General features: G+C 46.6%; 1 protein-coding gene and 1 long non-coding RNA gene across 3 annotated transcripts in view; one reads left to right on the top strand and one right to left on the bottom strand.

Annotated features, from left to right (window-relative positions):
• sema3c (sema domain, immunoglobulin domain (Ig), short basic domain, secreted, (semaphorin) 3C) overlaps positions 1–27,177 on the top strand; it is a 383,309-nt gene that overhangs the window by 33,808 nt on the left and 322,324 nt on the right. The window lies entirely within an intron of this gene.
• The window catches only part of LOC140387974 (uncharacterized), a 133,490-nt gene continuing 116,155 nt past the window's right edge, over positions 9,843–27,177 (bottom strand). Inside the window, exon 3 of the long non-coding RNA XR_011934040.1 lies at positions 9,843–9,941. This is a non-coding gene — a long non-coding RNA (uncharacterized lncRNA). The remainder of the gene's footprint in view (positions 9,942–27,177) is intronic.

The following is a 27,177-nucleotide window of genomic DNA, read 5'->3' as shown; positions in this document are numbered from 1 at the left end:
CAGAATCTTAAAGTTTTAAAAAATATAAAGCTAATTGACAGGAAAGAATCAGCCAATGCATTCTGCCCCATGCAGTAATGCTGCAACAAAACATTGTGACCCCAGTCTACTCCACCCACCAACCTTGGAAACACCCTCCCCTGTTATCCACACTGGTGTTTACATTGATGGAAGTCGACCGGATTGGCAATCACCCACAATGCCATAGATACATACCGCTGGCTTGACTGTCCTTTGTTTCTGTGGAATTCATCTTCTGCCGTGAGGGTTAGCCTTCCTAATGCTGAGCATCAGCTCTGAGTAACATGCTGTGTAAGGGGTCTGCATTAAGCACAGAAGACAAATTCCTTGTACAATATGTCTTAGGAAGGCCACTTCTCAGGTTATTGAAGACAGTGCAATCTAAGACAATATTAGCCAGATTGGAAGCTGTATTTAAGCATTTTTTTTGTCCAAAGTCCTACAGGCAAATAATTTGTATAAAAATTCTGTTAAGTACATTACTATCGGACAGGAATTCCATTTTGAAAGTGTGATGAATGGTAATAATGATGGTGAATGTGGCATTCATGCATGCTTCTCTGAAAACTTATCTATGAGTGGCCTTAATCACAGAATTTCTTCAGTTCAGAAGGCAGCCATTCAGCCATCCATTCTGCACCAACCTTCTGAAAGAGCACCCGACCCAGACCTACTCCTCTGCAACCGTGTAACCCCACCTAACATTTGGACACTAAGGGGTAATTTAGCATGGCCAATCGACCTAACCTGCACACCTTTGGATTTTGGGAGAAAACAGGCGTTCCCGGAGGGAACCCACAGGAGAACGTGCCAACTCCACAGTCAGTCGAGGTTGGAATTGAACCAGGGCCCCTGCCGCTGTGAGGTAGCAGTGCTAATCACTGTGTCACCATGCTGCCCTGTTTAATCTCCTGTGTAAATGGTGCATGTCTCCTATACAAAGATTCACAGAGTGAGGGTGATCAATAGCGTTACTTTATCCTGAAATCCACGTTATCCTCACTTTGTTTAGCGACACAGATCAATTTAATTTGCTCCAAGGTCGATGCTGTTAGCAGATCAATCATCTGGATCTATCTTTGAGCTGACAACAAGGGAATAATTATCTCCCCTTGGGAAAAACAGCCATTAATAAATACAGCCAACTGCTTCTTCCGCAGGTTATGGAAGAGGTATCGAGACGACCTCTCAAATGATTACTGTGCTTGTAGACTCTGGTGGTCAAATGTGATAGTCAATGTTTTTGCCACAATCTCTCCCCCAGAGCTTTATTTTGATTCATGTGGAAATGCCTGATTTTAATATCATGTTTTTGAAGAACACAGGCCTATCTTTGTCTTGTTGATTGAGTAGTGAATGATCTCAGCTTGCAGGCCAAATGAAAGGCAGTATTTATTTGTTGGAATGCAATACTGGTGAGTTTTTATTTTGAGTCTTTCTATTCTTTCCTGGGATTCAGTGTTACTGACAAAGCCCAGCAGCTTTTGTACATCCCTAATTGCCTTTGAGGATAACGTGAGATCCTGAGAGGATTTGATAGACTGGATGCTGAGAGGATGTTTCCCTTGTGGGAGAGATCAGAACTAGCGAACGCTGTTTTGAAGATTGAGCTGAGAAGAATTTTTTTTTCTCTCGGGAGGGGTTGTGCATCTGTCGAACTCTGCTCGGCAGAATCATTGAATATTTTGAAGGCAGATGAGGATAAATTCTTGATTGGGCAGGATGGTGGCCTTGAGGACCAAATCAGAGCAGCCGCGATCTTATCGAGCAGGCTCGCGGGGCCGAATGGCCTACTGCTGCCCTAATTCGTACGCTTGTTTGTTCATATGTTCACAGGAGAAGATGGCGGTGAGACATCTTCTTGAACCACTGCAGCCCATGCAGTGTAGGTATACTCCCAGTGCTGATCGGGAGCTCAGGATGTTGACACAGAGACAGTAAAGGAACAGCGATATAGTTCCAAGTCAGGATGGTGTGTGTCTGTCCTTTCAGGATATTGTGGATTTGAAACATGCTGTCAGAAAAGTGTTGATGGATACATTTTGGTTATTCTATGCAATATTGGCAGTTTTGTCAGGTTGAAATTTCACATTAGAATGAAAATGACAGCGATTGAAGTAATACATTTATACCATATATGGAATGACTGTTTCTAGCCAACTTCTGGTTATCTATTCCTATCTAATTTCTTCCACAATTCTAGTATAGAGATGACTGACAAGCTTTAAACTATTATCTGTAGCAGTAATCTTTCTGTGCCTCCATAAGACAAATAAATAAATGTTGAGTCGCACTATCAACGTGCTAAATGAGATAGACTTCAAACAGATCTAGCAACTCAAGACCGGGCATCCACGAGATGCTGTGAGTCATCAGCAGCATCAGAATTGTATTCAACCACAACCTGCAACCTCATGGCCCAGCATATCCCCCTCTCTACCATTACCACCAAGCCAGGAAATCAACCCTGGTTCAATGAAGAGTGCAGGAGAGTATACCAGGAGCAACACCAGATATACCTAAAATGAGGTGTCAACATGCTGAAGCTAAACACGTGTATTACAGATAATACTTGTGTGCCAAACAGCAAAGCAGCAAGTAATAGACAGAGCTAGGCGATTCCACAATGAATGCATCAGATCTAACCTCTGCAGTCCTGCACAACCAGCCATGAATGGTGGTTGACAATTAAACAACTCACTTGAAGAGGAGGCTCCGCAAATATCCTCATCCTCAATGAAGCATTCGCAACAATCTTCAGCCAGAAGTGTCGAGTGGATGATCCATCTCAATCTCCTCCGTATGTCCCCAGCATCATAGATGTACGTTTCAGCCGATACGATTCACTTCAATGATATCAAGAAACGGCTGAAGGCACTGGATACTATAAAGGTTATTGGCCCTGACAATATTCCAGCAGTAGTGCTGAAGACTTATGCTCCAGAACTTGCGCACCCCTAGCAAACTGTTCCAGTACAGCCAGAACACTGGCATCTACCCAGCAATGTGGAAAATTGACCAGGTGTGTCCTGTGCACATGAAACAGGACAAATCCAACCCAGCCAATTACTGCCCTATCAGTCTACCCTCCATCATCAGCAAAGTGATAGAAGGGGTCATCAACAGTGCTATCAAGCGGCACTCACTCAGCAATAACCTACTCACGGACGCTCAGTTTGAGTTCCGCTATGGTCACTCAGCTCCTGACCTCATCACATCCTTGATTCAAACATGGATGCTATACCGTCAATTCACTGTGAGACCGTGAGAACGAGTGAACATTAGGCTTTATTACCCATGAACTCGCCTGACAGTATCTGCTGTACAAATGAGTGCTACCCACAGGTGGCCGGTCTATATATGGCCTCGGTGAGGGCGGGGCCAGAGGTGGAGCCCACCGGGGTTCCAGTACAGTACCTGGAAGTGGACCATATCATTACTTCCAGGTCATAGGTCACAGCATTATACAGACAGCTCATGCATTAGGTGAATACATTCACCACAATGGACAAAAGAGCTGAATGCCAGAGGTCAGGTAAGAGTGACTGCCCTTGACATCAAAGCAGTATTTGACCGAGTATGGCATCATGGAGCCCAAGCAAAACTGGAGTCAATGGGAATCAGGGGGAAAACTCTCCCCTGTTAGAGTCATACCTGGCAAAGGAAAATTGTTGTTGTGGTTGGAGGCCAATCATCTCAGCTCCAGGACATCACTGCAGGAATTCCTCAGGGTAGTGTCTTAGGCCCAACAATCTTCAGCTGCTTCATCAATGACCTGCCTTCCATCATAAGTGGGGATGTTCGCAGATGACTACACAATGTTCAGCACTATTCGTGACTCCTAAGATAATGAAGCAATCCATGTCCAAATGCAGCAAGAGCTGAACAAAATCCAGGCTTGGGTTGACAAGTGACAATGACCATTTATGCCACACAAGTGCCAGGCAATGGCTATCTCCTACAAGAGAGGATCTAACCATCGCCCCTTGACATTCAATGGCATTACGTCGCTGAATCCCCCACAATCAACATCCTGGGGTTACCATTGATCAGAAACAGAACTGCAACAGCCATATTAATGCTGTGGCTACCAGAGCAGGTCAAAGGCTAGGAATCCACTGTGAATAAATCACCTCCTGATCCCCCATAGCCTGTCCACTATCTACAAGGCACAAGTCAGGAGTGTAATGGGATACTCTCCACTTGCCTGGATGTGCCGCTCCAACATCACTCAAGAAGCTCAACACCTTCGAGGACAAAGCAGCCCGCTTGATTGCTCGCCCTTCCACAAACATTCAATCCCTCCACCACTGACGGACAGTGGCAGCCATGTGTACCGTCTACAAGATGTACTGCAGTAAATCACCAATGTTCCTTAGTCAGCATCTTCCAAATCTATGACCATTACCATCCAGAAGGACAAGAGCAGCAAATACCTGGGAACTTCACCACCTGGAGGTTCCCCTCCAAGTCACTCACCACCCCGGCTTGGAAATATATCGCCAAGCCTTCACTGTCACGAGGTCAAAATCCTGGAACTCCCTCCCTGGCAGCACAGCGGGTGCACCTACACCACATGGGCAGCAGCATTCAAGAAGGCAGCTCACCACCACCTTCTCAAGGGAAACTAGGGATGGGCTATTGGCCTAACCAGTGATGCATACACAGCCTGTAAATTAATTTTTTTAAAGGTTTTACTATGACAGGTACTATGTGTGTTATGGAGAGGGTGAGAGACAACTGAAACCCCTGCTTCTTTCCATCACTGTCCATAATCAGGTGGTGTTTAGTAAAGGAAGACACATGTATTACTTAACCCTTGAGTGTGTGGGCAATTTGTATAGCCAGCAGAAAGCTTTCATGGGCTTAAATAAAGAAGGTTATTTATCCACACATTCACCCTGAAAATCTAACCCTACATAGCTCATTCACGCACTCGAGAAAAATACTATTGAAGAGAATAGTTCAATAAGCAAAAGAATCGTTTGTAATTCATGTGATTGGCTCATTTTGGAAAACACACGAGCCAGATTTCTCCAGTCGTTGGAATTCTCTGTTCCTGTGGGTTTCCTGGCGGCGTGGGCTGGTTTCAATTGGACAATCCGGCTGCTAGTGAATGGCATTCCACTGGGAAACACATGGCTGGGGTCCGGAGAACCCAGCCCCTGAAGAAGATGTAATTAAGTTAATTCAGTTGTCAAAGTCGTATACCAGAGTTGCTGCAGGATTTTCTTGAAGAGATGGACCTTCTGCAGGCCATGACGTTGGTTACTGGAGGTCTCGTAACCAGGGAATCATTTTGCAGTTTGGGGGAACAAAGAAAAAGAACAAAGAACATTACAGGAAAGGAACAGACCCTTCAGCCTACCAAGCCTGCACCGATCCCGATTCCTTATTTAGACCGCCTACTTATTGCCCAAACGATCTGTATCCCTCCATTCCCCGCCCACTTATGTGTCTATCAAGATACATCTTAAATCACAAGCAGAAAGGGTCTTAAATCACAAGCACAAAGGGTCTTAGGAGTCCCAGTTCAAGACCCTCTTAAGATTAACGTGCAGGTTCAGTCAGCAGTTAGGAAGGCAAATGCAATGTTAGATTCATGTTGAGAGGGCTAGAATACAAGACCAGGGATGTACTTCTGAGGCTGTATAAGGCTCTGGTCAGACCCCATTTGGAGTATTGTGAGCAGTTTTGGGCCCGATATCTAAGGAAGGATGTGCTGGCCTTGAAAAGTATCCAGAGGAGGTTCACAAGAATGATCCCTGGAATGAAGAGCTTGTCATATGAGGCACAGTTGAGGACTCTGGGACAGTACTCGTTGGAGTTTAGGAGGATGAGGGGGGATCTTATTGAAACTTACAGGATAGTGAGAGGCCTAGATACAGTTGATGTGGAGAGAATGTTTCCACGAGTAGGAAAATCTAGAACCAGAGGGTACAGCCTCAGACAGAAGGGATGATCATTTAAAACTGAGATGAGGAGGAATTTCATCAACCAGAGGGTGGTGAATCTGTGCAACTCTTTGCCACAGAGGCTGTGGAGGCCAAGTCACTGAATGTCTTTAATGTCATGATATGCAGACATGCACATAATGAGATAAAGACAGGCAGCTAATGAACACAGAGAACAGGACAGAACCAATCAACGGGCAGAACACTTGGGGGTGGTTTCCCACTATAAAAGGCACGAGACACTCACACTCCGGATCTTTCCACTCGGGATATCTACAGAGTGAGTCCGGTGTATATATCACGTAACGCATACAGCACGTGGCTAAGAGCTGGTCTGGTTCAGTCAGATAGAGAAATCACACTTAGGTTAGCAGAGAGTCGAACTCACAGAGGACTGTGCTAACTTGTGTGACAGGTTCAATAAATCAAATTGAACTAACTTCAAGGTCTGGAGTCTATTTCAGTTATAGCTGCATCCAGTTGCAGCCCGTGTTATCTCAGTGTGCTTAACACGACATAGTACCAGTAGACTGCTATCCTCAATCTGTTCCGTGACGACCAGCAAATACATCCCGGCACCATGGAGAAGATCCAGCCTCCTCAACTGCTGCGGACCTCCGGCAATCTCAGTGCCAACTGGCGGACTGTCAAGCAAAGGTTTCTGCTATACATCGAAGCCTCAGACCTCGAGGGTGCGTCTGATTCAAGAAAGATCGTGCTTCTCCTCTCAACTGTGGGGGATCAAGCCATCCAAATCGTTAACTCGTTTAACTTCACCGAAGGCCAGGACAAGACAAAGTTTCAGACCATCCTGGACAAGTTTGATAGTCATTGCGAAGTGGACACCAATGAAATCTTCAAGCACTATATATTTAAGCAACGCCTACAAGGGCAGCACGGTAGCATTGTGGGTAGCACAATTGCTTCACAGATCCAGGGTCCCAGGTTCGATTCCGGCTTGGGTCACTGTCTGTGCGGAGTCTGCACATCCTCCCCGTGTGTGCGTGGGTTTCCTCCGGGTGCTCCGGTTTCCTCCCACAGTCCAAAGTTGTGCAGGTTAGGTGGATTGGCCATGATAAATTGCCCTTAGTGTCCAAAAGTGCCCTTAGTGTTGGGTGGGGTTACTGGGTTATGGGGATAGGGTGGATGGTGTTGACCTTGGGTAGGGTGCTCTTTCCAAGAGCCGGTGCAGACTCGATGGGCCGAATGGCCTCCTTCTGCACTGTAAATTCTATGTAAATTCTATGTAAAGACGAATCTTTCAACTCCTTTCTCACTAATCTCCGTCTACTAGCGCTATCCTGCAACTTTGGTTATATTGCTGACTCCATTATCTGGGACCAGAGCGTTTTTGGAGTTCACTCTGATCCTCTGAGAGAGCAGCTTTTAAAAATCAAACATATGACCCTGTCAGTCGCGATCGAAACGTGTACAGTGCATGAGCACCCAAAAATCGGTCTTCCCAATATAAATTGGCTGAAACTGAGAAACTTGCCTCCCACGAGGCAGAGAGTGTGCAGACCATTGCCCGGATGCAGCACCTCAGCCTTGATGAAAGCGACCATTACGCGCGCTCTTCCCGGAGCCCCATGCATGCGCGCTGCGAATGGGATAACGAAGCGGCCGATCACCACACTGCGCAGGTACGAACGTCTGCCGACCGCACTGCGCATGTGCGACGACGCACGGAGCGTAACGACGTCATGACATGCCCGAACTGTGGCACCGCCCATTTAAGGAAACACTGCCCTGCAAGAGGCAGGCGCTGTTTAAATTGCGGGAAGCCTGGACACTATCCCTTGTGCAGGTCTGCACCATCAGTCTGGCTGCAATCCCATCCATCAACGCGCCGTCATCCCCACCACCATCTCTCCGGCGGTCGACCAGGTTCAGACGCAAGCCCCAGAGAATGGACTTATGAACATTTGTTGTGTTTGCTATGTTCTGTTTTCGCACATTAGACACTTGTTTTCATATGTACATATGTTCCCATCTGCCATCTCATGAAAATACGTTAGTTTTTCGGCCTACACATGTAAATACTTTCACATAGGCTGCAGAAAAACATTTCAAAAGGGGAGATGTCATGATATGCAGACATGCACATAATGAGATACAGACAGGCAGCTAATGAACACAGAGAACAGGACATAGCCAATCTGCAGGCAGAATACTTGGGGGTGGTTTCCCACCATAAAAGGCACGAGGCACTCACACTCCGGCTCTTTCCACTAGGGACATCTACAGAGTGAGTCCGGTGTATATATCACGGAACACATACAGCACGTGGCTAAGAGCTAGTCTGGTTCAGTCAGATAGAGAAATCACACTTATGTTAGCAGAGAGTCAAACTCACAGAGGACTGTGCTAACTGTGTGACAGGTTCAATAAATCAAATTGAACTAACTTCAAGGACTGGAGTCTATTTCAGTTATAGCTGCATCCAGTTGCAGCCCGTGTTATCTCAGTGTGCTTAACATGACATTCAAGACAGCGATAGATAGGTTCTTGATTGATAAGGGGATCAGGGGTTATGGGGAGAAGGCAGTGGAGGGGGGATGAGAAACATACCAGCCATGATTGAATGGCGGAACAGACTCGATGGGCTGAATGGCCTAATTCTGCTCCTATGTATTATGGTTTTATGTCTCAGTCTGGAATGTGTCCTTTTATCCTTTTGAGACAATGTGGTAGTTTTATAATCTGCAGACAAAGAGTCAGCTGACCCTTGGTGGCTATTTTGTGCAGCCCATCAGTCCATTTCAAAAATAAGTTAGTTTAAGAAGATTCAACCCTAAGTATAGTTAATATTTTACAAGTTATCCATATGATACACCTTTAGCGGGCCTGAATTGTGACTATTTATGATGGAAAGTTTAATTTAAAATAGTTACCTGGTTATAGTTTGACCTTTTGTTATAACCTGCCTGCTTACCATTGGCTGGGGACTAATGACAATCCCACAATCCTGTAGGAGTATGAGCTTCCCCAATGAGGGGGGGTGGAGAAATCATTAGCAGACTCCCTGTATAAATAAAGCTGGCCAGTTTGGAACCAGCAGGAAGGAGTAAGCAGCAAGTGAGGTTGCTGCTGTTGTGTGTATATATATATATATATATATATAAATATATATATATGTTATTGTAAATAAATGTTATTTCTTTGTATCCTTGAAACTCGTGCTGGATTCTTCGTGGCCCTCACAAAACCTTTTTTAAGCACAGGCACAGTATGCAGTATAGAAGTACACAAAAGTGCATGGGCTGCATTTTACAGGGGAGCCTCTCCTCCAGCAACAGTGCGTTGCCGGTGGACTTAACCAGGTAATAGCAGTTCTGGCAGGCCATGATTCAGTTGTAGGTGCTGCTGGGCCGCAAGGAGGTGCATGAAGAAAAGTGATGGCTGCTGCCGAGAAGTCTGGGCTCTTACCGTGGGGAGGGATCCGGGATCCCTGAGGGGTGGGGAGCACTGGAAGGGAGGCTGTGTTTTGGAGTGCAGATGGCAAGGAACAAAAGCGGTGAGGTCGATATTTTGGTGGCTGGCGTGGCGGGGAGGGCAAGTTTTAGAAGAGGAACATTTGTTGCTTAATTTGGAGTGACGGTGGCATAATGGTCAAATCACTGGGCTACTAATCCAGATGCCAATGCTAATCCTCTGGGGGCATGAGTTCAAATCCCACCATGGGCAGCTCGTGGAATTTAGAATCGACTAATGAATCTGGAATTGAAAAGCTAGTCTCAGTAATTGTAATCATTGATTGCAGCAACAACAAAAAATCTGCTTCACTTATGTCCTTTAGGAAAGGAAATCTACCATCCTTACCTGGTCTGGTCTATGTTTGATTCCAGAAGGAAAGAAGTGTGGTTGGCTCTAAACTGCCTTCTGAAGTTGTCTTGCAAGTCACTCAGTTCAAGTGTATTGGGGATGGTCAATAAATGATGGCTTTGCTGGTAATGCCCACATTCCCTGAAAGAATAAATTGAAAATATTAGAAGGAGAATCAGGCTGAGTTGAAACTATTTATCCCTAATATTTTTCTTATCGTTACACTTTGCTGCAGTCAAAATGTGCACCATGTCTATATAGCGAAGGACGGAACCAAAAATCCTTAAACGTTCAATGTCATCTTTCAGTGACATGTCAGACAACCTACAACATTACAAATATTCTTTATTTCAACAATTTCTTTCCACATGCTTCCATCACAGTTTCATGCACTATGAATGGGAATGAAACAGGAAACAGGACATTAAAAGCAATGAACTGTTAAGCATATATTCTGCAATTCCTTTTTAAAAGAAATGGTAAGTTTACAAAAGCCACGTGTTTAATTCCACGAGAAGTCTGGGATTACTTTTTTTCTTGGTATTAGGAGGGAAACAGCTGCTCCCACACAGTTTGTGAAAGATTTGCATATTTCCTGGAGTTGCTGTTTGTATTTCTGTACTTTCTCAACTGCTGGCATGTTTTGGTTGTTGGTTTAACATACCCCAGGGAAATCTGCTCTGCAGGCACCAGCTCCCACGATAACGTGTAAAAGTTGGTTGCACTTTCCAAAAGTGACTCTTAACACCGCTCTGCAAAGGGGATTGACCTTCCTGCTCTTGTGGTTCGCTGCTCCCCAGTGGACAGAGGGATACGCTGTTCATTTTGCTGAACATTGAGTCATTTCATTTCCAAACGATCGCGGCTAAGGCTGAAGGGTTAGTAGATTTAACTCCCTAGCTGGAGTGATGGAGCAGTAAATTCTGAATGGTGTTTGAAATTTGCCATTCTATTAAACATTATATATTTGGCATTGTTTTAGTGTTTGAATTGTTTTGTTTGATATTTTATGAGCATAGAAGGGAAGTGCTTTTGCTTCTTTTATTTCAAACTGGTTTGGGACATTTCTGATATGCGTGTCCTCTGAGAATAGCATTTGGGACTTCCGGTTGCGGCTATGCGTAGCTAAGTCGCACATTCGGCTGCTCCCGCAAAAACGGACTTTCGGGCTCTTTTCAGGGCCCCCAACGGTACCTTTTTGATGTTTCCCGGTGTGGGAAGGAGTCTACAACAGCTTCGTCGATTCGGAAGTGTGTGCTCAGGTGGTCCAAGAAGGAGAGGAGCAGCAGGTGGGAGAACGCGGAGGTTCGGATATATCAGTATATGGCTTCAACTAGGAGCGGGGCGGCAAAAAAGGTAGTGGTGGACCCGAAGAAGGTGCGAGGGAAGAAAGACAAATGGCGGCGGGCGGAGACCAGGCAGCGTGGATGCAGTGGGCAGAGGAGCAGCAGGAGGGTATCCAGCGCTGCTTCAGAGAGATTAAAGCGGACCTGCTAGAGCTGATGAAGGCGTCTATTGATAAGCTGCTGGAGACACAGACGGCCCAGGGAGTGGCGATCCGCGAGGCTCGACAAAAGATCTCTGATAATGAGGACGAGATCTTAGGCCTGGCGGTAAAGGTGGAGGCGCACGAGGCGCTTCACAAGAAATGGCAGGAGCGGTTCGAGGAGATGGAGAATCGGTCGAGGCGGAAGAATCTGCGGATTCTGGGCCTCCCGGAGCGGCTGGAGGGGCCGGACGTGGGGGCCTATGTGGTCACCATGTTGAACTCGCTGATGGGAGCGGGGTCCTTCCAGGGGCCCCTGGAGCTGGAAGGGGCCCATAGAGTGCTGGCGAGGAGGCCCAAGGCTAACGAGCCTCCACGGGCGCTGCTGGTGAGGTTCTATCGGTTCGTCGATCGGAAGTGTGTGCTCAGGTGGTCCAAGAAGGAGAGGAGCAGCAGGTGGGAGAACGCGGAGGTTCGGATATATCAGGACTGGAGTGCGGAGGTGGCGAAGAGGAGGGCCGGGTACAATCGAGCGAAGGCAGTGCTGCACAGGAAGGGGGTGAAGTTTGGCATGTTGCAGCCGGCGTGACTGTGTGTTACCTACAAGGACCGGCACCATTATTTTGAGTCTCCGGAGGAGGCGTGGGCCTCTGTTCAGGCCGAGAAGTTGGACACAGATTGAGGGTCGGGACGGGCGATTGGGGGCTGCGGTTGATATGTTATGTTTATTTTTGTTTCGAGGGGGGGGGCCTTTGTATTGCTCCGGGTTTCTTTTTCTTTGTGTTTTTTCTTTTTTGGGTCGGTGAGGGTGGCTGGGGCGGGTTGGGCACTGTTTTGGTTGGGTTGGTCGGGGGGGGCTCTTGGAGGTGAGATGGGGCCCCGTGGGGGAGTGGGAGGACCAAGTCAGGGGTGAGGGGACCAGGCCTGTAAAAGGAGCTGCATCAGAGGTGGCGGGGCCTGGTAGGTGGAAAGCGCGGGCTTTTTCCCGCACTGAAGACTGGAGGGGGCGGGGCCGGGGCGGAGAAGCGAGGGTTGTTTCCAGCGCTTAGAACAGAAGGGGGAGGGGGAGAGCCTATGGATTGGGATGGGAGAGGAGGATGTGCCACACAATGGGAGGAGTCGAAGGAGAGGCGGGAGTGGCCGGGGTCAGCAGGAGTCAGCTGACTTGCGGAAGTGCAATGGGGGGAGTAAATCAGCTAGGATGGGTCCTAGCCGGGGGGGGGGGGAATCGAGTTGCTGCTGCTATGGTCAAGGAGGAGCTGGAGCGAGTGGGAGTGGTCGGGCCGGGTGCGGGTGGGTGGCTGGCCGAGGAGGGGTCATGGCTAGTCGGCGGGGAGGGGGGCGGGTAGCCCCCTGATCCGGCTGATAACCTGGAATGTAAGGGGACTGAATGGGCCGGTTAAGCGGGCCCGCGTTTCGCGCACCTGAAAGGGCTCAAGGCGGATGTGGTTATGCTTCAGGAGGCACACCTGAAGGAGGCAGACCAGGTAAGATTGAGGAAAGGGTGGGTAGGTCAGGTGTTTCACTCGGGGCTGGATGCCAAAAATCGAGGGGTGGCAATCTTGGTGGGAAAGAAGGTGTCGTTTGAGGCATCGAGCATTGTGGCAGATAATGGCGGCAGGTACATAATGGTAAGTGGTAAGTTGCAGGGAGAGAGGGTGGTACTGGTCAATGTGCATGCCCCGAACTGGGACGATGCGGGTTTTATGCGGCGTATGTTGGGTCGGATCCCAGACTTGGAAGTGGGGGGCCTGATAATGGGGGGAGACTTTAACACGGTGCTGGATCTGGCACTGGATCACTCCAGGTCTAGGATGGGTAGGAAGCCGGTGGTGGCTAGAGTGCTGAGGGGGTTTATGGACCAGATGGGAGGGGTGGACCCTTGGAGATTTGCAAGGCCGGGGGCTAGGGAATTTTCATTCTTCTCACATGTCCATAAGGCTTATTCCCGAATCGACTTTTTCTTCTTGAGTAGGGCGTTGATAGCGAGAGTAGAGGATACTGAGTATTCGGCAATAACCATTTTGGACCACGCCCCGCATTGTGTGGACTTGGAGATGGGGGAGGAGATGAGGGACCAGCGCCCGCTGTGGCGCTTGGAGGTGGGGCTGTTGGCGGACGAGGAATTGAGTGAGCAGGTCCGAGGAAGTATAGAGAGGTACCTGGAGACCAATGACAACGGGGAGGTCTGAGTGGGGATGGTATGGGAGGCACTGAAGGCGGTGGTGAGGGGAGAGCTGATCTCCATTAGGGCTCACAAGGAGCGGAGGGAGCGGGGGGAGAGGGAGAGGCTGGTGGGGGAGATGGTGAGGGTAGACAGGAGGTATGCGGAGGAGCCAGAGGAAGGATTGTTGAGGAAGAGGCGTAGCCTCCAGGCCGAATTCGACCTGGTGACCACCAGGAAGGCAGAGGTGCAGTGGAGGAAGGCCCAGGGGGCGATTTACGAGTATGGGGAAAAGGCAAGCCGGATGCTGGCGCATCAGCTTCGGAAGCGGAACGCAGCTAGGGAGATCGGCGGAGTTAAGGACAGGGGAGGGAGTGTGGTGCGGAGTGGAGCTGGCATCAATGGGGTCTTCAGGAACTTCTACGAGGAATTGTACCGATCCGAGCCCCCACAGGAGGAGGGAGGGATGGGCCGCTTCCTGGACCAATTGAGGTTTCCAAAGGTGGAAGAGGGACTGGTGGCGGGATTGGGGGCCCCAATTGGGCTGGAGGAGCTGATCAAAGAGATAGGAAGCCTGCAGGCGGGGAAGGCATGTTGGGCCCGCTGTTAGTTAGGACCTTTAATGAGGCATGTGAGGGGGGTCTTTGCCCCCGACAATGACCCAGGCACTGATCTCCTTGATCCTGAAGCGGGACAAGGATCCCCTGCAGTGTGGGTCTTACAGACCGATTTCCTTACTAAATGTAGATGCCAGGGTGCTGGTGAAGGTCTTAGCCACGAGGATTGAGGATTGTGTGCCGCAGATCATCCATGAAGACCAGACGGGGTTTGTGAAGGGGAGGCAGTTGAACGCGAATGTGTGGAGGCTTTTGAACGTTATCATGATGCCGGCGAGGGAGGGGGAGGCGGAGATAGTGGTGGCGATGGACGCTGAGAAAGCCTTCGATAGAGCGAGTGTGGCCACAAACAGGAGGAGGTCCGAGTACTTTCGGTTGCACCAAGGGACGAGACAGGGGTGTCCCTTACCTCCCCTGCTCTTCGCACTGGCGATTGAACCCCTGGCTATGGCACTGAGATGGTCAAGGAACTGGAGGGGGTTGGTGCATGGTGGGGAGGAGCATAGGGTGTCATTTTATGCGGAAGACCTGCTGCTGTATGTGGCGGACCCGGTGGGACGAATGCCGGAGGTAATGAGGATTCTTAGGGAATTCGGGGACTTTTTGGGGTACAAGCTCAACATGGGGAAGAGCGAGTTGTTCGTGGTTCACCCAGGGGACCAGGAGAGGGGGATTGGCGAGCTCCCACTAAGAAAGGCGGAGAGGAGCTTCAGGTATCTGGGAGTCCAGGTGGACAGGAGCTGGGGGGCCCTGCATAGGCTTAACTTTACAAGGCTGGTGGAGCAAATGGAGGAGGAGTTTAAGACGTGGGACGCGTTGCCGCTGTCCTTGGCGGGTAGGGTGCAGTCAATTAAAATGACGGTGCTCCCAAGGTTTATGTTCCTGTTCCAGTGCCTCCCCGTGTTTATCCCGAATGCTTTTTTCAGGCGGGTTAACAGGAGTATAATGGGGTTTGTGTGGACGCGAGGGACTCTGAGGGTGAGAAGGGTGTTCCTGGAGCGGAGTAGAGATAGGGGGGTACTGGCACTGCCCAACCTTTGTGGATACTACTGGGCCGCCAATGCGACGATGGTGCGCAAGTGGGTGATGGAGGGGGAGGGGGCTGCATGGAAGAGGCTGGAGATGGCATCTTGTGTGGGTACGAGTCTGGGGGCGCTGGCAACGGCGCCGCTGCCGCTCCCTCCAAGGAGGAGAAGTGCGGGCTCCCCCCGGGGAACACCTTCAGGTACTTACAGGTAAGGGCGTTTGCCAGATGGCAGGTGGTGGAATTCCCAAGGCTACGGCCACACACCGTACAGGACAGGGTGCTCTCGGGGGGTGGGTGGGAGTGGGGAAGATCTCGGAAACTTACCAGGTGATGCAGGAGGAGGAGGAGGCATCAGTGGTGGAGGTAAAAGGTAAGTGGGAGGAGGAGTTGGGAGAGGAAATTGAGGAAGGGACGTGGGCAGATGCCCTGGGGAGGGTGAACTCTTCCTCATCGTGCGCGAGGCTCAGCCTCATACAGTTTAAGGTGCTGCACAGGGCACACATGACCGGGACAAGGATGAGTTGGTTTTCTGGGGGTGAGGACAGGTGTGTCAGGTGCTCAGGGAGCCCAGCAAATCACACCCATATGTTCTGGGCATGCCCAGCGCTGGAGGAATTTTGGAAGGGCGTAGCAAGGACGGTGTCGATGATGGTAGGATCCAGGGTCAGACCGGGCTGGGGGCTCGCAATATTTGGGATGGCAGAGGAGCCGGGAGTGCAGGAGGCGAAAGAGGCTGGTACTCTGGCCTTTACGTCCCTGGTAGCCCGGCGAAGTATTCTTCTTCAGTGGAAGGATGCCAGGCCCCCAAGCGTGGAATCCTGGATCAACGATATGGCGCGGTTTATTAAGTTGGAGAGGGTGAAATTCGCCTTGAGAGGGTCGGTACAAGGGTTCTTTAGGCGGTGGCAACCGTTCTTAGACTTCCTGGCAGAGCAGTAGACCAATGGCAGCAGCAACTCGAGGGGGGGGGGGTTACTTTATTACTTTATTTTTTGTTTTTGTTATTTACACTGGAGGGTCTGAGGGGGTATATATACTCGTATTAAGTCGGGGTGTTGATGTTATTTTATTATTTATGTACAGTGGGGGAGGGGGGTATGGAGGGTTGTTTTTCTGGACTGTGTCTTGTACTTAACCCGGTTGGGTTTCGTTTTTATTTTGTTTTTGATATTTTATGAAAACCTTTAATAAAAATTATTTTTTTAAAAAGAGAATAGCATTTGGAGCGATCATTGGGTAAAACCTAAAAAGGTGAAAAAGATTCATGATAAATTACTGAAGAAAAAGGAGAAATTATTGATATTTGCATATTTCCCATAAAATGGTGAAAATACGTTAAAAAAAGTCAAGAGAACTAATCCAGCAGGAAGGACCAAAAATTCCCACTCACTGAGTCTATTATTTTATGATAAAATATTGTTTCCTATGATTCCCTTTTTAACCTCTTTATATGTTTCCAATGTAAATGGCAGAAATCGATTTCCCTTTGAACAGAGCTTCTGAGGAATTCCTATTTTTACATTATTAACAGTCAACTGACAAATTATTGGGACTATGCAAATTTAAAAGATTTAATTTTGGAGAAAGCAATTTTATTATCTGTGCATTGATTATGAAGAATAGAACATAGAACATAGAAAATACAGCACAGAACAGGCCCTTTGGCCCACGATGTTGTGCCGAACCTTTGTCCTAGATTAATCATAGATTATCATTGAATTTACAGTGCAGAAGGAGGCCATTCGGCCCTTTGAGTCTACACCGGCTCTTGGAAAGAGCACCCTACCCAAACTCAACACCTCAACCCAACACCAAGGGCAATTTTGGACACTAAGGGCAATTTATCATTGGCCAATCCACCTAACCTGCACATCTTTGGACCGTGGGAGGAAACCAGAGCACCCGGAGGAAACCCACGCAGACACGGGGAGGACGTGCAGACTCCGCACAGACAGCGACCCAAGCCGGAACCGGACCCGGGACCCCGGAGCCGCGAAGCAACTGTGCCACCCACAATGCTACCGTGCTGCCCTTAAGAACAAATAAATCTACACTATATCATTTTACCGTAATCCATGTACCTATCCAATAGCTGCTTGAAGGTCCCTAATGTTTCTGACTCAACTACTTCCACAGGCAGTGCATTCCATGCCCCCACTACTCTCTGGGTAAAGAACCTACCTCTGATATCCCTCCTATATCTTCCACCTTTCACCTTAAATTTATGTCCCCTTGTAATGGTTTGTTCCACCCGGGGAAAAAGTCTCTGACTGTCTACTCTATCTATTCCCCTGATCATCTTATAAACCTCTATCAAGTCGCCCCTCATCCTTCTCCGTTCTAATGAGAAAAGGCCCAGCACCCTCAACCTTTCCTCGTAAGATCTACTCTCCATTCCAGGCAACATCCTGGTAAATCTCCTTTGCACCTTTTCCAAAGCTTCCACATCCTTCCTAAAATGAGGCGACCAGAACTGTACACAGTACTCCAAATGTGGCCTTACCAAAGTTTTGTAGAATAATATGGGTTTGACTGGTTCTATCATTCAGATGAATATCAGTCCCATTATGTAGTGTCCATCTACATATCCTGGCACATTCTGAATCTTGGCCAAACTGTTGGGGAAGATCCCAAGCAAAAAAAAAACATGCTCCAGAGAAAGGCAAACATTTCAGTCCAATTATTCTATTGACAGGTTCAGGATGAACGTAGCTCATAAAATGTAAGAAATAGTGGGTGGAATTTAATTTTGGCAATGGAGTCTCACGTGTCGACTTGAGGACCAGTGGGAGCTCCACGTTGCCTCCTTTGGAGAAGGTCAGTCAGAACAGAGTGCCCATCAGGCACTTAGGTGGCCAGTGTTTGGTTTGTCCCAGGATTTAGGACTCCAGGGGCAGAAATCCTGTCCTCCACACCAACCACGCACTTCCCCACCCCCTCCCGCCCCCATACACCCGCCTAAGAGCTCCTAGCCAAACATAAATCGGCAGCTCTCCATTGTCCGTCAGCACCACCTGCATTGATGGCTGCTGCTGGTCAGGCACCTATCAGAGTTGGAGGATCAACAGGGAACCAAGGCCACAGTTCAATGAGGGAGAGTCAGCTGTTGCAGGGAGACGTTTGCAGGCTGGAGGGAGGGCGGCAGAAGAAAGGGTGGTGGGTTGTTCACGGTAGAGCATCCTCTTCCCAATGCTAGATCCCTCAGTTAGGCACTCAGTTCCTTGAACAAGCCCCCTCTCCTCCAACCCTCACACTCTTCAGAGACCCTCAAGGAAACCTGATAGAGTTTGCCTTTCAGGCACCCCACATTAAAGGCCAATTTAAGGGTCTCAGTTAGCTTCTTGGTGGGAAGGCTGTCCACAAGCATTCAAGGCCCAAGCTTAACCAAGTGGAGGTGAGAGGACAATGTGTTTCCCAACCAATGCTCCCACCTCCAAATTCACCACTGAGAGTGAGGCATTAAATACTGCCCAGTGAAAGATCTGTGAATAATAGGACTCCCGTATGTCAACAGGGCTGTAATACAACGGAGAGGAAGGTTTTCTCAGCACTGTAGATATCATCTGGAGTACTGTGTTCAGCTTTGGATACCAAAACCTGAGAAGGTCTACTGACCAAGGAATGAATTTAGTGCAAATTCACAAGAATGATACCTCTGGACTTAGTGTTAAGTTATGCGGACAGGTTGCATAAATCTAGCTTGTAATGCTTTGAATAAAGAAGATCGCAGGGTGATCAGCTCAAAGTTTTCAAAACATGAAAAGTTTTGACAGACTAGATTTGGAGAAACAATTTCCTCTGATGAAGAACCATAAACAGGAGTCATGACCTTATAGTTAGAGCTTTGCCATTCAAGGGTGAAATAAGAAAGCACGATTTTGATTAGTAGCAACTTAGAACCTTCTTCACCAAACGCTGGAAATGCTGGGACAAGTGGAGCTTTCAAGACTTAGATTGATAGATTTTTGTTTGTTAAGAGATCGAGGGATACAGAGAAAAGGTTGGTATGTAAAGCTGAGGTACAGATCAGTCAAGATTAAATTGAATAGTAGAACCTAACACACTCGAGGGGCTGAATGGACTTATTGCTATGCTCTGGAGGAATGCTAAACTACATTGGCATGAGTGGGTGAAACAAAAGAGGGAAGAAACTCTATTGTTACTGTTGTGAGGTTCATAGGATTATTCTGTTTTAGGACAATATCTTTTGATTTATAAGAGTGTTATAATTTGGGACAATGAGTGTCAGGTTCTGACTGAAAACCTACGTATTTCTTCCCACCAGATCTCCCACACTTTGTCACAAAAAGCAGGTGGGCACATTTTGGTGTGACGGGGCTTCATAGAGCCGGCAAGCCCGGGAGTTCGTAAATGGCACCCCGATCGCAAATTTGGAAGTGAGAGCCTTCTCTCCCCCCCGCCCCCATGATAACTATGGCAGAGTCTCGTTTAGGCAACAGAACACTGCAATGAAGTTACTGTGAAAATCCCCTAGTCACCACACTCCGGTGCCTGTTCGGGTACACTGAGGGAGAATTCAGAATGTCCAGTTCAACTAACAAGCACGTCTTTCGGGACTTGTGGGAGGAAACTGGAGCACCCGGAGGAAACCTACGCAGAATCGGGGAGAATGTGCAGACTTCGCACAGACAGTGACCCAAGCCGGGAATCAAACCTGGGTCCCTGGCGCTGTGAAGCAACAGTGCTAATCACTGTGCTACCGTGCCACCCGTAAGCCATTTAAGCATAATTTAATGGACTGGGCGTGAACCTGATTACCTCAGGAGAGAGGGCCCGGGAGCACCCCATTCTGAGTTCTTGCCGGCACAAATACAAATCCCGTTTCTGGCCTCTCACTAGAGTTAGCGGCCATTACAGGATTTACACTCATGGCGGAAGGGCCTGGGAAATCGAGATCTATTTCTCTAAATGTTGGATCATGTGACATGTGTTGAAGTCTGCCTGACAGCAAAGCTGGGTGGGTCAATTGTTAAAGATCAAAGGAAGACTCCAATTGATTTACTGAGGGGGAGATGCTTGGTAGTTAGAGTTTGGGATAATGGCAGCTATTTGTAAGTCCACAATGAGGAGACTCTAGGTCTCCCAAGGGCCAGAATTGGTGGTATCGATATCTAGCAGTAAGAAATGGGACTTGAGTCTATCCCTTTATTTCTAAGATGAAAGGCTGTTATGACCAGGTTGGTTGATTCACATTTCTGCTTAGATACAAGGCTAATGTGTTTCTCATTGCCTTGGAGAAGAAGGTTATATCACAGAAATATAACAAAGTGGACTTGCAGTCTGGTCTTTCAAGGTCTACAATCAACTAAGAGGAAAAGAGCAAAGAAATAGAGCCAACCAGGCCTGCACCTTAAGCAGAGAAAATACTGACCCGACAGCTCAGCATGGGGAATGTGGATGGAAGCGCAAACTCATTTTGAAGACCATATTCACGAAACTTTAAACACAAGGTTGGATGATTTACCTTGCTGGGGTTAGAGGGAAAATCCCCAGGAAAACTCTCACTGTGGAAGATAGTATTGGGAAAGAAAAATAACAAAAATGAAAGCCTTAGGAGCTGTGAATCACTTTGGATTGGTTCCAGGAGAATTGGATTTCTACTTAAAAGACCAAGCAATGTAACAAAACCAAGGTTTTTTGGCGACCGTTAAAAATAGAAGGGGGGAAATTATGTTCAGTAGTTTGAAGCATGAGTTGTCTTTGAAAAGGAAGTAGTTAATTGTGTTTTTAAGTGATTTGATGCCGCAAAGGTATTTTTTAGAACACAAACTGTTGACGTGTCATCCTTTTAGCTAATAACTGGGAGTTTGAATTTCTCTTAAAATTATCGGCATCCACGGCCGTAACAACATGTTTGAAATGAAAATGATAGTGTGTTGTTGCAATTAATGGAGTTTATATTTCACTGCAAAACAAATTGTAACGGGTTTTGGCATATGCTTTTGACATTTGGATTGTCATTATTACCAAGTATATGTTACCATATGGCTACCAAGAACTGAGATGGAAGCCTTTGTGATGTTGGTACGAAAGATAATTTAAGGCATTTTCTCTTGTGCAATCCAACATAGTGTAGATATGTTCAGAATGCACATTTCTCACTTTTGGCAGACCTGTAACTTTATTTGAAATCAGATTTATGACCTGTCAACCAAGGAATGAAGCCAGGACTGAAATCTGATGCTGTTCCTCCTTTCACAGCATGTGAGTACTCCTTGTAGCATCAAGCTGGGGCCCATACATGTAACATTGATGCTTTGAGCCATCTTCCATTACCCTTTAGCTCAACGCCCCCGGCTGTACCTGAGAACGTTGTAATGACTTTAAACTTCTTAGAAATGCTGCCTGTATCTGCAAAAGAAATCAGAACTTGGACATAAAGGGACCCTGTCCTGTCGAAAATCAAGAATATGGTATAAGTTGGGATTTCTATGGTCAAGCTCCAGCGGCAATGAAGCCTTATTTGACTCGAGGAAACAAACTGAGCCGGTATACTAAGACGGTACACTACTTTGTGGGTCACAAGTGGTTGCTCCGATTCCCGGAAGACAATTATTATTGCATAACATCCACCCGGGTGAATCTAAAATGAAAATGCTGGCAAGGAACTATGTATGGTGGCCCGGCATTGACACCGATACGACGAACATAGTCGAACAATACGACCAATGTCAGGGTCCATAAGACCATAAGACATAGGAGCTGAATTAGGCCACTCGGCCCATCGAGTCTGCTCCGCCATTCAATCATGGCTGATATTTTCTCATCCTCATTCTCCTGCCTTTTCAGTAAAATAGGGGGCTGGTTTAGCACAGTGGGCTAAAGAGCTGGCTTGTAATGCAGAACAATGCCAGCAGCGCCGGTTCAATTCCTGTGCAGGCCTCCCCGAACAGGCGCCGGAATGTGGCGACTAGGGGCTTTTCACAGTAACTTCATTGAAGCCTACTTGTGATAATAAGTGATTATTATTATTATTATTACTGGTGTCAGGGCCCCAGTAGTATAGTTATCCGAGAGTTAGAATTGGTTTTAATCCACATTTTGCCTGGGTAACTGTGATAATGGAAACTCCAGGAGACCAGGGGATGGAAACAACTATTTCCAGGCGAAAACTATTTACAAATGACCATTTTACAAACTTAACATGGCAAAACAACAACTCCTACCCTCCTGCTCTCCACACCTTGGCTGGGTTTTTAAGGCCCGCTTTCTATCTGAAACTGCGTGAGTTCTGATTTGTTTTGACACCCTGGGCGAGTGCGCAGTCAATTCCAGCCCCAGAGACTCCGGAGACCCAACATAAGTGAAGTCACCAATAATGTGTGTATTCTCCTGGGATCTTTGACCCCTGACTGCTCCAATGAGCTACAAGCACCAGATTTGTAAGTAAAACATAAAAAACTTTATTTATGACAAGAGTAAAAGATGAACATACAATGGAAATAATGAAACAATGGTTTATTACTCTAGCTATTCCCAAAACCTCATCTCACCCTCCACCCAGATACGCACAAGACAGAAGGGCATAGGGAAGGTTAAAAAATAACAGGGATCAAGAGGTATGAGAGATTTGAGGATCTTTGCTGCCAGGGTTTGTAGGTGGTGATCTCTTCAGAATGTGAGATGTTAAACCGTCCGTTTGTTTGGATCTTCAAGCTGGGCCACTAAGGCTGGATTTTCAGTGTGTGGAATCCCCTCTAGAGACACACTTTAACTTGTGTTGGGCTGAGCCTTACCCACAGAAGGTGCACTTCAGGTCTGTTCAGCCTCTGATATGTGGTCAGCTTCAGCAGACTCACCAACAGCTTGTCTCAGTTAAATAGAATATCAGATCAGCAGTTTTCGCGAGGCCTTTAAGTTGTCTTGTACCTTGAATCGAGTGGAATCCAGAAGGTTACCTCTCCTCAGCTCTATCTTCAGGCTTTTTTCATTTCATTTTCTTTTCAAAGTCCATGAAAATATGATGGGAAAGACTGCGGGTGGGATGCTCAAGCTTTCCGTCTGAGCCAGCACTTTGGAAATAAAAGGAAAATTCCATCCATTATAACTACTCCTTCCGTGGACCTGAGCTTGTGCAGCAACATTCCCATTGAAGTTAGACTATGTACAAACTCTGGAGTATAGACTGATTCTATAGATGAAGAAAATGATCAATCGGCTGACGTATTCTTTTAATTCATTTGGCAACTTTTTTGAAACCTTTTTGTTCAACATTAGTGAATCGTCCTTTTCAGCACAAAGTCTTTTGAATAAGTTGTGTCCTTCAATTATTCAACAATGTGATGTAATGTCAAACTCTCACTGGTCTCTTTGACTGATCTGTGACACAGCTGACCCTGACTGTGTCCTCCCATAATGTCCAGACATTCTGCTTTACAGCAACAATCCTTTAAACAATGACGAGGAGTGGAAACATTGGCTGATTCCAATCCCAATAAGACCAACCTTAGTTCGTATAAGGGTCAAAACTGAGACTGTCCTGGTCTCTATGATTTAATTATTCATCAGTTGCATTAAGCAAGACAATTGTGTCCAATTATTTTCAGTTTCAGTGAAAATGTCACAAGTGCAGAAGATGTTGCCACACTTCGCAGTAATGTGACCTATCTCTCTCCAGAAATGACTACCCATCTTTTTGGAAATCCCCAATTTAATAATAAAGACTGATCGGTCAACAGCCGCAGGCACTACTTTATTTCACCAATGAGTTAGGGCATACATGTACCACAAATATACATTTATAACATTTTAAAAACAGACACTACAATTGATCATCTCAGAAAGAGAATTCTGTCTTGGTGAAGTAGACTCACAGTAAATACAGCTGAGGTTGGTTTGGTTAACTGTTTTGAAACAGAGCTGGATTTATGAGTGGGAAGGAACTGGGTTAAATATTATGTGGATATGTGTAGAGTGAATATGCACCTCTGCTGCTAGAGGATGAGGCTTGGAGAGGAGAGGGAGGGCTGTAGAACACAATGAAGGCTGGACTGAAGAGAAAAATTATGAGAATGGATAGATATCCTGAAGTCAGAAAGGGTGAATGTTCAGTGGTATGTCTAATGCCCATTAGTGTACGACTGCTGAAGATCCAAAATATTAAACTTGTATATAAGCATTTTTGTATGAACTATTCAAATTCGTAAACTGCATAAATCATCCTTTATTCTAAAATGAATAGCGCACTTGCAATCTTACCAACATTTTGGATATCTTAAGCAAACCAATTTGGTTGGAAATTATAATTTTATATCAAAAGATTCTTAATGACTTTAAAGACTGCTATATTGTTCCACTGATTTCGTTTATTGAGAAGGAACTTGTCATTTTATGCTAAATGCAGTTTTGAATTGGGGTTAGCAAATCAAATCTTTGGAAGTAGTATTTAGGATTTTTTTAAATTCCAAAAATATCATCAAAATTCCTGTTCATAATCATATCCTGGCTTGTGTGATGAGTAGATGATGTGCTCTATGGTCCCAGAGGACCATTGGCTGCTCTCCCCCATGAGAGAGAGCTGACTGGATGTGATTAAACCTGAGGGCCACCATACCTCAGGCGAGGGGCAAGGTTGAGAAGGCCGGGTCTCCATGAATAACCTCAGCCAGTATGGGAATTGAACCCATGCTGTCGGCGCTGCTCCGCATCACGAACCAACTGTACAAGCCAACCGAGCTAACCGGCCCCCTTGAAGAAGATAATGTGAGCATGTAAAATGGTAGTCTGTTCTTTCAGACATATGAATGGATATGAGGTTCCCATGGGGTTTCACACTAACAGCTTTCTGAATGTTATTGGTCTGCGTGTCACTGTTTCGATGATATGTTGCTCCAAGTGATCACTAAATAGATTCTCATTATAACTGCGTCTTATCCCATTTACAAAATGGGCCGCATCTTACGTGCCCTTTGCCTGGTGTGTTTTCGATGGAGAGAGGGCGGCACCTAAAATTGAGCAGGTACACATCCCACCACCGCCGCACTCACCCCCGAGCGCACCCGCATAATACAGTGAGGTGGGGGAAATGGCGGCAAGTGGTGCCAAAATCAGCAATCCGCCTGCCACATTTAGATAAGTAATCAAGGGCCCCTAGGGCATGTTACCAAGCCAATTGACCCCGGTAATAGGCTGCTCAGGCAATAAAATGTTTGGCATGAGCAATCGAGAAGGAGTGGATAACCCTATAATTACAGAACAAATGTCAAAGTGCAGGAAGCAAGTGGGGGCCGTACTATCTTCAGAGGCTGCATTTTCTGATCCAGGGGTAGATCCCACTAGGATACAATAACCCCTCAACCTTTTGCGATCTGCCTGCTGCATTAAACACTCCACGCCCAACCCCCTCGCCCCCCTCCCTAATCTGCCAAAACCCTCTTGCCCAAGCCCCCCAGACTTGCCATTCTCTGGGATCCATTTTGCCTTCACCCTCTTCCTGGTTGCAGTCCCAGTAGCGCCCACCAATGCGCACTTGGCGCTGCAGTGACTGACAGAGCTGCCGGCCAATCCGATTGGAATCCCATACTGCCGTTATTTAGCCCACCCATGACATGTTATAGCTGCAGGGCGGGCTGGCACAGAGCCGGTTAACTTCATACCCACTTTCCTTCGAGGGGCTGGGCGAGCCATCCACCACACTGGAATATTCAGCCCGAGGTTTCTGAGTTTTTGGTGATCATTGCTGCAAAATTATTAACGCTGTTTGTTGGGACAATCAGTATTTTCAACTGTCTTGAGTTTCTATTTCTTTCTCAACAACGAGATGGGGTCTACTGACTACACTGTGTACAGTTAAGAGGACAGGCAAAACAAGATTTATCGCATTATAAATGAGTTTAGTTTTGCCGAGATCTGTTAGTACCTATAAGGAATTAATGCCCTTGAATTTCAATTGCATTCGTTTAAGAATGAATCAGTGAGCAGTTTTTGCCATGACTGAAAGCTCTTGGCATGTATTTCTGGAAAACAAGAATTATGTTAATAACTGCCAGATGTGTATTATTAAATGCAGATTTCCACAGCGTGAAAATTTCCCTCCAACTCAAAAGATTTGGAAGTAAAATAGTTCCTAATGGATCAATTAAACTGTGAATTGGTCATTATTATTTTGCATTGTTAATATTTTGGGGGGTGAAGATTCTTTAAGAATGCACATCATTTAAAATATTGTTGTCAAGTGTTTCAGTCAGGTTAAGCTTTAACTGATTTTACTGTGGATTATTAATCTTTTGGTGACCAGCTAGCGTGATGATTTCCCTTGAGGTAGGCCGAGTTTTACTTTTCACGGTTGATCTCGATGGGATAAATTTTTACCATCACCACACAAGTGGTATTCTGGAAAAGCGCCTCACGGGGTCCAACCTAGGTAATACTTGGTGAAATGAAAATCAGATTGATTCTGTCACGGGTTGGGGATCTGTCCGATTGCTGTCCAGATGCTGAAGACCAAGATTTACACCAAGGTATTTTACTTCTGTCCCTGAAATGTTCCCTGGAAATTACATTTTAAAGCCAGGCACAAAGGAATTCTGGATGCCGTTGTAAGATTGATAACTTTGCAAAATACTGAAAATTAAGGAGTGCACAAAGGATGGAGCACGCGGCTGACTTTGTTTTAACAGACGGTTTCAGACCAATGCAGATAATGAACAAAAGAATAATTAACTTGAATTTATATAGAACCTTGCCGTACCTCTCAAAAATCTCTTAAACACTTTGCTCACAATGAATTATTTTAAAGTTCAATGTCTATTGTCATCAGACAAACATAGCATCCAGTTTCATTACACAGTGAAATCCTATGAAGAGTAACAAGATCAATGGCCAGTTAGTGGTACTGTTTGCAGTAAGAATGTTAGGCTAGGACACCACAAAATTAAGGGAGCTCACCAGCACCTTCTCAAGGGCAATTAGGGATGGGCAGCAAATGCTGGCCTGCCCAGCAAAGCCTACATCCTGTGAAAATGAATAAAGCAAAACATTGCAAACCCGCTTCTCTTCAAATGCATTTAATGCCATCAAAATAAGCAGACTCGACCTTAATTCAGTATTACCGTCGAAGGCCT

The sequence above is a fragment of the Scyliorhinus torazame genome, chromosome 13 (assembly GCF_047496885.1).
Source record: "Scyliorhinus torazame isolate Kashiwa2021f chromosome 13, sScyTor2.1, whole genome shotgun sequence".
NCBI lineage: Eukaryota > Metazoa > Chordata > Chondrichthyes > Carcharhiniformes > Scyliorhinidae > Scyliorhinus > Scyliorhinus torazame.
Note: the sequence above shows the minus strand (reverse complement) of the source record. Positions and strands in the feature narration are given on the sequence as shown.